We start from the raw sequence: 11682 nt of genomic DNA on the forward strand, positions 1-11682 counted from the left end.
CTGTTTACAATAATTGCAGTTCCCTTTAACGGGAGCTGCAGGATGACTGGCTTGATTCAGACCCCTCTTCTGACTGTCTTGAGGAACAGATTGTGCAACTAGTACTTTCATTTTCGTATCTTTCATACGTTTTCTCTCGTGTTCTTGTTCTTCTCTGATTCTATTCTGGTGGTATTGAAGCATCTGCAACATCTGGGACGGGGTATTAGCTTGCCAGGTACTTTCGACTTTCAAAACTCGATTTTTAATTTGTGGGCTTGAATTCTCGACTAATTTAGTAACAAAAAGGTGAGGGTATGACTCACTACTTGTCTTGAGGCCACTGTTGATGCTGAAACATTTTTCAAATCTAGAATAAAAATCACTAATATCCTCATCTTGCTTTTGTTTACAGGCTGAGATTGCATCCCAGTCTTCTTTTCTCGTTGTCAATAATCTAGGTAAAACTTGTATTAATAATTCTGGTAATTCTTTACATTTATCTCCAAGACCGGTACCTGGTACTCGTGCCTTATCTTCGGCTTCTAGAACTGCCCAATCGATCTTTTTCTCTCCCACCTCCCATTCTTTTTCCTTGAGCTTTTCATACACCCCTGCGGGCAGCAGAACCTTTAACATTTTAATTATATCTGGATATGTGTATTCTCCCATACGGAGCATGTCTTTTAATTCTCTATGGAACCCTGCTGGATCTTTGTCATGACAGGGAATTAATTTCTTCATCTCGAGGAGTTCCATCTTTGTAATTGGAGTGTAAACAAACACTCGTTCTAGTTCGCCACCCGTTCCTCTAACTGGGTGGACTTCTCGTAACGGATTCTGTCTCTCCATGTAAAATGGTTTACTTTCTGGGGGTGAGACATGAACAAAATGCGGGTTCAAAAACGTTCTATATTTGTGACGCTGTTCTAGAATGACACTAATTAAATCGGTACCTAGACCTTTCCATCTATACTGGAGTAACTCGTTCAGGACATCATGTAACGGACCTGGATCAGAGTGCTGACCCTCATACAATGTAATGAGGTGCTGAATCATATACATACCCACCAGTCGTTGTTCGGCTGGGGACATTTTCAGAAACATTTGTGCCACTATTTCGTCTGGAAAAGTGGTAGAATCAGTAATCCATCGGACTGCTGATCGGGCTAGTTCTTGTTCATGCATGGTACTTAACTCACTGTAACCGATTCGTGATTTCAAAATGTGATCGGTAGCTTGAAACACTTGTTCTAGTGAACCTTGTTCTGGTGCTGGATGATGGAAAGTAGACTTGTGTTCTAGGCGTAAATGGCGATCTGGAAATCTAGATTTTCCTACATACGCTATTCTGGCGGGATTCTCGTCCTCTACCTCTTCAGTATCAGAATTACTTTCTTTCTCGCTTACTTGTGCTGCTTTACGTTGTTCGTGTATCTTTATTATTTCTCTACGGATTTTCTTGTACATACTCTCCATAGCACCGACGGTCTTGTGCTTACCCTCGGCTATATTATCACTCCACCTTGTCAGGGTTCTCATTTCGGCCGGATCTTTAGACGGGTAATCTTGTTCTCTTATTAGACAATTGATCAGAAACTTTAATATCATGAGCTGGATCTCGGCTTTCCTTTGAGACATGGCCTCGCTAATGCTTTCTGGATCATCCCCTGTACGGATGAAACGATATATTCTGTCTAGATCTTCTTTCATATTCGGTAAGGTGACTAGATACTCGGCCACCTTTCTTACGCGGAATGAATATAAAACCATATTATCCTCGCCTGGGACTGGATCATAGCCGCATTCGGCAAGGGATTTTCTTATTTCTGCTACAGTCTGATGTCTGGGCGTACGCTGTGACGCTTGTGCATGTAATTCGGCTGTCGTTAAACGCTTGTGTGGCGGCGGGGTTTGAGGAGGACCTCCTCCTGCGGCCCCTAAACTGGAGTTGTCTACTGAGGCTCTTCGTCCTGGCAGAGTGGGAAATGGAAATGCAGGCTGGACTTGTATGGCGGACTGGACCGGGGGTACCGTAACAGGTACTCCGGAGTCTGGAGGAGCGGGAAGTGCCTGATTTACAGGGACTGGCGGAGCGCGAACAGGATTTGCATATTCTGGGACTGTGTCGTCCAAATAGGACGAAATAAAAATATCAGCTGCGGTCTGTTTGTGACGTAGCTTGGTCGGAACTAATGGTGGCGGGAAATTACTGGATGCCTCTGGGGTCGCTTTTGGCAAGCCCTCGGCAAGGAGAGGATACATACCCCTAATAAGGGCATGCCTCTGTCTGTCTGACTGTTCGGCTTTGACTTGTTCACCTATCTCGATTAGTTCTTTTTCTTGTGCTCGTTCTAAGGATTCTCTACTTAATTCTGACTTTCTGATTTCCTTTTCAGTTCTTTTATGAGCTTCTTTGTGCCATAACTCGATGGCATCTTTCTGTGACTGTCTGGCTTTCTTTTTCCATAATGCCTCTTCTACTCGCATGATGCATTCGGCATCCCATGTACCCGATACGGGCCATCTATACTTTTCTTCTAACTGTTTGGTATACTCTACCCATAAATCTAGATACAATATGGCGCTTATGCCATGCTTCTGATACATAAAATGACCTGGACTGTCCCTCGGCGGAACAGGAACTGCTTCTTCTAACAAACCCTTTCTAGTTCTTAGCTGACGTAATCTCGAAAAGAGAGACATTGTAAACTTGAATCGGAACACAATACAATACACGAGGAACAATAACAACTGGGAAAACAATTCAGGCATACCACGACATTGGAAATACATTGAACAACATCATAACATAACAGTTCGGACAGAATATTACCTGGAATACTGAGAACAGAAACACAAGAATTTCTCGAGAACGGAACAGACTAGAGTTACTGGATGCACTGCTGAAACAGTACGGAACATACCGGTCCCATAAAGGGACGCATCAAGACCCGTATCCACCTAGGTGAACACTTCGTTTGTGAGTCTGTGTACCACCAACCCACGGACCAGAGTCAATTTAGATTGACCCTGTCTAGATACTACCCCAGTAATGGTACTCACCGGGCAGCAAGAACGGAAGGCCTCGGACTGGACTGGACTGCTACGACGACGGACGACGAACTTCGGACTTCAGTTACGGGTGGGCCTCCGGATACCTCGGACCTTGGACTCTTGGCTTGGGCTCTGGTCGGGACTCGCCGCGTTCCTCCACCGTCTCGTTTGGATGCTGGACCGCCTCCTCCGTCTCCTCCGTGGGCCTGAGGGATACTTGAAGCAGAAATATCTGCCGGTGCACAGAAGAGTTCCGTCACGACTGCAGAGGGTCAGGGGGTCGGCGTGGCTTCACCGACGCGTGGGGAAAGGGCAAGTCCCTATTCGGGCGCCATTATGTGGTAAATAAATAAATAATACCTCTCTTTTTGACTAGACATATATCATAACAGATAGCTCAATAAATAAGAGTCAAGATTCGAGGTAGTAGGAGTTTTGCAGGTTTAATACAGCATAAGGACAGGAACAGGACAACCTGCATAGGAATAGGATGACAGGGCCCAGCAGCTGCTGGGGCTGGATCTGGGATGAGCGCGCTAGCTTTTAATAACAATATATGAGCATATATACATAACGCAAACACATAGCATTACATTGCAGTAGGCGTAGCAGTGGGTGGAGCAGAAGGCGTGACGCGTAGTAGTCGCGAAAGATAAGGGCGAAAAGAGGTGTAACAGGGCGTATACATAGACATGTGATGCAAACGTAACAGAATATGTCATGAATGGGGCGGAAACCATGGAGGGGGCTACCTGAGGAGCCGAGACCTCTAACCTGATGGTGCGCGCAAACTAGCAATGACGTATCACTAGGAGAAGCTGGGGGCTATGAACTCTGTGCTAGGAGCAGAGACTGAAGTCTGGAGAGTCAGGGCGACATGTACCTAAACAGTATCTAGTATCTGATGTTTAGAGAACATGTTGATATAAACTAGAAGTCAGGAGAGGAAAGGCTAACTTGATTCTAAGACTGGACCATGCATTATTCTACATGTAGTGCGTGATGAAGAATATTAAATGACCATTAAATGCAGTATTTCTCTAACGTGGAGACGTGAAGGCTAGACAATGACGGAAACTATTGATGCAGTTCAGTAGCTTAGGAATGCAGAGAAGGAGGACTGAACTGATAACTGGAACTATAACATACTTTTGGCAGACTTAGAGGCTGAGCCAGGGTGAGCCGGGCACTGCGAGGCAGGAAGTAAGTGAAGGGTCGAGGATACAGGTGGGGGCTGTATCGCTCCTCAGCGAGGTTTCAGGAGACAGGAGCTGAATCTGGTGTCCAGGCCCTTTTGAGGCCTAGAAACGGGGACTTTATAATGAAATAACGTGCACACTGAGAAACGTGGCAACGTAGCTTTACATAGGCCTGATATTCGTAGTATTCACGAGGACTGGAAACTGGCATACTAGAAGTGGACACAACTGTAATTGCGTCATTAATCGGACATGGGGAATACATATGCATATTTAATCATGCACACATAACATATGATGGATGACACGTAGGGACACAGAACATGGCAAAATTTACTTTTCCACATAAGAATTGGCTTTTGTAGTTTGGTTTGCCCTGTTCCCATCATGCACTGGGACAGGAACAGACTAATTTGCATACAGCCAGGTTCTGAAACTGGGATGGTGCAGTGAGCTAAAAAACGGTGTTGGATCTAGCCCTGATCTCTTGACTGGGTGAGAGTATTCTGCTTAATTCAGAGACTCTGTCCCTCACCACCCCTTGTTGTAAATATTTTTGTCCACCATAAGCGTGGAAGGGTATACTCAGACATGAGTCCCTTGCTCATTGCACCATCAGGATTCAAGCAAGCCGGGCCGAAGACGGCTGTAATGCCAGAAACCGGTCCCCGGAAGCTTGTTTCCTTCCCAGTGTAAGAATTGGCGTTTGTAGTTTGGTTTGCCCTGTTCCCATCATGCACTGGGACAGGAACAGACTAATTTGCATACAGCCAGGTTCTGAAACTGGGATGGTGCAGTGAGCTAAAAAACTGTGTTGGATCTAGCCCTGATCTCTTGACTGGGTGAGAGTATTCTGCTTAATTCAGAGACTCTGTCCCTCACCACCCCTTGTTGTAAATATTTTTGTCCACCATAAGCGTGGAAGGGTATACTCAGACATGAGTCCCTTGCTCATTGCACCATCAGGATTCAAGCAAGCCGGGCCGAAGACGGCTGTAATGCCAGAAACCGGTCCCCGGAAGCTTGTTTCCTTCCCAGTGTAAGAATTGGCTTTTGTAGTTTGGTTTGCCCTGTTCCCATCATGCACTGGGACAGGAACAGACTAATTTGCATACAGCCAGGTTCTGAAACTGGGATGGTGCAGTGAGCTAAAAAACGGTGTTGGATCTAGCCCTGATCTCTTGACTGGGTGAGAGTATTCTGCTTAATTCAGAGACTCTGTCCCTCACCACCCCTTGTTGTAAATATTTTTGTCCACCATAAGCGTGGAAGGGTATACTCAGACATGAGTCCCTTGCTCATTGCACCATCAGGATTCAAGCAAGCCGGGCCGAAGACGGCTGTAATGCCAGAAACCGGTCCCCGGAAGCTTGTTTCCTTCCCAGTGTAAGAATTGGCTTTTGTAGTTTGGTTTGCCCTGTTCCCATCATGCACTGGGACAGGAACAGACTAATTTGCATACAGCCAGGTTCTGAAACTGGGATGGTGCAGTGAGCTAAAAAACGGTGTTGGATCTAGCCCTGATCTCTTGACTGGGTGAGAGTATTCTGCTTAATTCAGAGACTCTGTCCCTCACCACCCCTTGTTGTAAATATTTTTGTCCACCATAAGCGTGGAAGGGTATACTCAGACATGAGTCCTTTGCTCATTGCACCATCAGGATTCAAGCAAGCCGGGCCGAAGACGGCTGTAATGCCAGAAACCGGTCCCCGGAAGCTTGTTTCCTTGCCAGTGTAAGAATTGGCTTTTGTAGTTTGGTTTGCCCTGTTCCCATCATGCACTGGGACAGGAACAGACTAATTTGCATACAGCCAGGTTCTGAAACTGGGATGGTGCAGTGAGCTAAAAAACGGTGTTGGATCTAGCCCTGATCTCTTGACTGGGTGAAAGTATTCTGCTTAATTCAGAGACTCTGTCCCTCACCACCCCTTGTTGTAAATATTTTTGTCCACCATAAGCGTGGAAGGGTATACTCAGACATGAGTCCCTTGCTCATTGCACCATCAGGATTCAAGCAAGCCGGGCCGAAGACGGCTGTAATGCCAGAAACCGGTCCCCGGAAGCTTGTTTCCTTCCCAGTGTAAGAATTGGCTTTTGTAGTTTGGTTTGCCCTGTTCCCATCATGCACTGGGACAGGAACAGACTAATTTGCATACAGCCAGGTTCTGAAACTGGGATGGTGCAGTGAGCTAAAAAACGGTGTTGGATCTAGCCCTGATCTCTTGACTGGGTGAGAGTATTCTGCTTAATTCAGAGACTCTGTCCCTCACCACCCCTTGCTGTAAATATTTTTGTCCACCATAAGCGTGGAAGGGTATACTCAGACATGAGTCCCTTGCTCATTGCACCATCAGGATTCAAGCAAGCCGGGCCGAAGACGGCTGTAATGCCAGAAACCGGTCCCCGGAAGCTTGTTTCCTTCCCAGTGTAAGAATTGGCTTTTGTAGTTTGGTTTGCCCTGTTCCCATCATGCACTGGGACAGGAACAGACTAATTTGCATACAGCCAGGTTCTGAAACTGGGATGGTGCAGTGAGCTAAAAAACGGTGTTGGATCTAGCCCTGATCTCTTGACTGGGTGAAAGTATTCTGCTTAATTCAGAGACTCTGTCCCTCACCACCCCTTGTTGTAAATATTTTTGTCAACCATAAGCGTGGAAGGGTATACTCAGACATGAGTCCCTTGCTCATTGCACCATCAGGATTCAAGCAAGCCGGGCCGAAGACGGCTGTAATGCCAGAAACCGGTCCCCGGAAGCTTGTTTCCTTCCCAGTGTAAGAATTGGCTTTTGTAGTTTGGTTTGCCCTGTTCCCATCATGCACTGGGACAGGAACAGACTAATTTGCATACAGCCAGGTTCTGAAACTGGGATGGTGCAGTGAGCTAAAAAACGGTGTTGGATCTAGCCCTGTTCTCTTGACTGGGTGAGAGTATTCTGCTTAATTCAGAGACTCTGTCCCTCACCACCTCTTGTTGTAAATATTTTTGTCCACCATAAGCGTGGAAGGGTATACTCAGACATGAGTCCCTTGCTCATTGCACCATCAGGATTCAAGCAAGCCGGGCCGAAGACGGCTGTAATGCCAGAAACCGGTCCCCGGAAGCTTGTTTCCTTCCCAGTGTAAGAATTGGCTTTTGTAGTTTGGTTTGCCCTGTTCCCATCATGCACTGGGACAGGAACAGACTAATTTGCATACAGCCAGGTTCTGAAACTGGGATGGTGCAGTGAGCTAAAAAACGGTGTTGGATCTAGCCCTGATCTCTTGACTGGGTGAGAGTATTCTGCTTAATTCAGAGACTCTGTCCCTCACCACCCCTTGTTGTAAATATTTTTGTCCACCATAAGCGTAGAAGGGTATACTCAGACATGAGTCCCTTGCTCATTGCACCATCAGGATTCAAGCAAGCCGGGCCGAAGACGGCTGTAATGCCAGAAACCGGTCCCCGGAAGCTTGTTTCCTTCCCAGTGTAAGAATTGGCTTTTGTAGTTTGGTTTGCCCTGTTCCCATCATGCACTGGGACAGGAACAGACTAATTTGCATACAGCCAGGTTCTGAAACTGGGATGGTGCAGTGAGCTAAAAAACGGTGTTGGATCTAGCCCTGATCTCTTGACTGGGTGAGAGTATTCTGCTTAATTCAGAGACTCTGTCCCTCACCACCCCTTGTTGTAAATATTTTTGTCCACCATAAGCGTGGAAGGGTATACTCAGACATGAGTCCCTTGCTCATTGCACCATCAGGATTCAAGCAAGCCGGGCCGAAGACGGCTGTAATGCCAGAAACCGGTCCCCGGAAGCTTGTTTCCTTCCCAGTGTAAGAATTGGCTTTTGTAGTTTGGTTTGCCCTGTTCCCATCATGCACTGGGACAGGAACAGACTAATTTGCATACAGCCAGGTTCTGAAACTGGGATGGTGCAGTGAGCTAAAAAACGGTGTTGGATCTAGCCCTGATCTCTTGACTGGGTGAGAGTATTCTGCTTAATTCAGAGACTCTGTCCCTCACCACCCCTTGTTGTAAATATAATGTATATAGGTCATTACATATCTAGCATACGTATTTGACTAAGGCCTTTATTTATTATGAGCACTTATATCACAACATATAAATATGATTATACAGAAAGTAGGTGTAAATGTTAAATGTGCAATATATTACTTTAAAAAGTCATTAATACATAAATCAATATAATTAAATAAAAATGAATAATACTAAATAATTATCACAAAAGAAAAAGCAAGCAAAATATTATATATATGTATATATATATATATATATATATATATATATATATATATATATATATATATATAGTTTATACTTAGAGGAATGAAAATAAATAATTACATTTTCTTTTAAATAGTACATACATACATATATATATATATAACTTTTTCATTACATCCATATATGAGTAGATCAATACATCAATAATATATGATGAATAGTGTATGATTATGAATTTACTTTCCTATAATACGATCACAATGTGTAAATCATATATATACGTGCTCTACTATTGAAATATTGGGAGAAAGATATAAAAAAAATAATATATACCATGTAATTAAAACTTTAAGTTACAGTCAAAGCGGAAATTCTGAGTTGAAAAATATTTATCCATGCATGTACATATGGGACTTTATACAGAACAATTTTGTATTGCCTGATGTTTTCTATATCATTTTAAAATATCTAGGTATATATACCTCTTTTGTGTGTTCTGCAGAGGGGAAAAATTTAAACAAATTTACCTTTGATACTTAGATTATCCAAGATGCATACTTGCCAACTCACATGCTGCCACCGCGTTAAACACGATATCGGCTCCCACCACAGGGTCTACTGGTGAGGAGACGATATCACACAGTGGCACGGAAAACCAGCTGAAAAACACAGTAAATAGTGGCTTTCGATGGCGTTTGCGGAGGATTTTTTATTTTTTGTTGGAGGGGGTTTGGGTCAGGGTGTGGTTTGAAAGTGCCTCATAGGCACTTCTCTGGCGTGAGGCCCCACCGCTTTCAAGTCCCCGCCGCCTCCTAACACACTGTGAGATTGGTCTGCAAGTTGGCAGTCATGAAGATGGCAGATAAATTATCTCCAGGTGGACGGCTCAGACTATGAGTACTGGGAGAAAAAAAATAAGGGGATAGGATGTGGCGTAACGGCTTAAGCTGCCGATTTTGGAGCTGGGGAGCCAGGTTTCAGTGCCGGTGTCGGCTCAACATCCTGTGATTCTGGACAAATCACTTAATCCCCCTGTGCTTAAAACCAAAACAATGTATGTCCTTGTATAATGTAACTTGTACTCATGTAAAGCGCTCTCATACCGTCGGGTCGACTTCGCGCTGCATAAAACTGCAAAACTGACCTTTCAAAAAAGAGAGGCTTTCAGAGTTATGCCGTCACCCCCAGTACAGATACCACCTTCTCTCACAGAGACTCTCCTCTCGCTTGTATGCCAGACTCCGAAAGTCTCCTCGGCCTCCTCTCACCCACCTGGAAGTCTCAAAAGGTAATGGGGCTCTGACACGTCAGCGATGAGGCTTTGAGGCGGTACTCACCTCCCCGTGCCGCGTGGAGCCCGCAGAGGGCGAGGGCCGCTGCCAGCAGCAAGAAGGATGTGCTGCACCCTCGCTTCATGGTGACGCTGTGATCCGTGACGCTGTGATCCGTTTGACTGCGGGCCTCACCGAGTCTGGGCTTTTATACCCTGGAGCTGAGCTCGCGCTGCGTGCAAACTAGCCGAAAGTCGCAGCTGAATAATAATTCATCGGACGTTCACCTGTCAAGCACGCGCCGGGAACAATTCCTATTTAGCGATGTAACATTCAACTCTAACAATCAATCACACATGTTTAATTATTTTTTTGTCTTTTCCACTTCCCGCTTGTCTCAAGAACCTGAAAATGACCACACTGTGCAATGGCTGCCTCGTCCTCTAAAAGTAGAAATATTATTTTTCCAGAATGCAGGATTTTTCTGGGAAACCTCTGGATGCTGGTACCCGAGGCACTGCTGGGGTAGATAGACCTGAACTAGAAGCCAAGACCGGAGCTGCAGTAGGTCTGTAGGAAGCAGTTGCCTTGGGCGCCACTACTATGCCCTCCAGATGGCACATAATTGCTGATGCCAGGGGAGAAGGAGCAGAAAAGCAGCAACAATACATCTTTCTATACTGGGATGCAAATGCCTTTTTTCTGGAGCTGCTAAATAACCCCCAAAAATCCACCTAACCACACACACGCGCACACCAAGGGACAGCAATAGTTAAGTTGCAAGTTGTATTAAACAAATTATGGCACGACTTAAATGCAACACTTTAAAATAAAAAAATCACAAGTCTTTAACTTGTCTATTATTAAAGTATGATAATTGGCGACACATTTTTAAGATCTTTCAAAATAAATGTCGAACCTGGTCTGACATAATGAGCATAGATTACATCTGAAACTATTTTAATCACAAAGTCAAAACCCCCTAGACCATGGCTTTCTGGTTTTGTTTCCAAATAAAAGTAGTAAGGAGTTGAGCCAGGCTTCAAGGTTATTTTAAGTAAGCACGGTCACTTGAAGTGCCTATCCTGAATGGAGGCACTTCATCTACCCATACAATACCAAAGCATGATCAATGGTGGATTTTTGCGAACCTGGACCCCAAGGAGGGGTGTCTGGTATCACCCCACACATCACAATTTATTAGAGTTGACTTTAACTGTAGTGCTCAATTTAGTAAGGATTTACCTTTCACATGAAATCGAAATATATAGCAATATTACTTTATAGCCTGCTGCTGGGGGCTAAAACCAGTTGTTAAAGGCCCTGAGCCCCAGTTATAGGCCTGAGCCGCGGGCGAGGGACTATAGCGAGGGAGAGGGCCTTTAACAAATGGTATAGCCCGATGCTGGCAGGCTATAAGGCTATTAGAAAAATCCATCCACTGAGGGTTGAACGTTCTCGCTGAATAATAAAGAAACAGTAAGACACACATTGGAATGTTGAAGCAGAAGGCTTACACCAACCATCATTATCCCCGAGCCACTCCATTGTATTCAATGGAGCTCCCAACAATCTAATGTTAGAATGGGGAATATAGTCCCAAAATCTCACACAACTCCCATTGGGGTGTCCTACTGTGTGGGGATGATGTTACAAAAGCATTACAATGGTCCACAATATGCGCAAATAAGTTTGGGTGCATGTTCAATATTCTACAGAGCACGGCCATAGTCTCCTTTGACATGTGCCTGTTAAATGTCACTACAGAAGAGATTGTAGATCTACCTATTTTCAAAGCAATTATAGATTTAAAATCACAAACAACATGCTAACAATGCCAACTAACATTTTAACGAATAGTTTAGCTATGCCCCCGCTTCACAAGGCCGAGCCTAAAGAAAATTGCATTGTTACAATACACTATTTAATCAGAAATCCCATGGTCCTGC

At 44.7% G+C, this 11682-nt stretch overlaps 1 pseudogene across 1 annotated transcript in view; it reads right to left on the bottom strand.

Moving 5' to 3' along the window:
* The window catches only part of LOC144768989 (uncharacterized), a 641387-nt pseudogene extending 631491 nt beyond the window's left edge, over nt 1-9896 (bottom strand). Inside the window, exon 1 of the transcript XR_013598658.1 lies at nt 9800-9896. The product of XR_013598658.1 is annotated as an uncharacterized LOC144768989 (transcript). The remainder of the gene's footprint in view (nt 1-9799) is intronic.
* Between the last annotated feature and the right edge of the window lie 1786 nt (nt 9897-11682).

Source organism: Lissotriton helveticus, chromosome 7 (assembly GCF_964261635.1).
Source record: "Lissotriton helveticus chromosome 7, aLisHel1.1, whole genome shotgun sequence".
Lineage (NCBI taxonomy): Eukaryota > Metazoa > Chordata > Amphibia > Caudata > Salamandridae > Lissotriton > Lissotriton helveticus.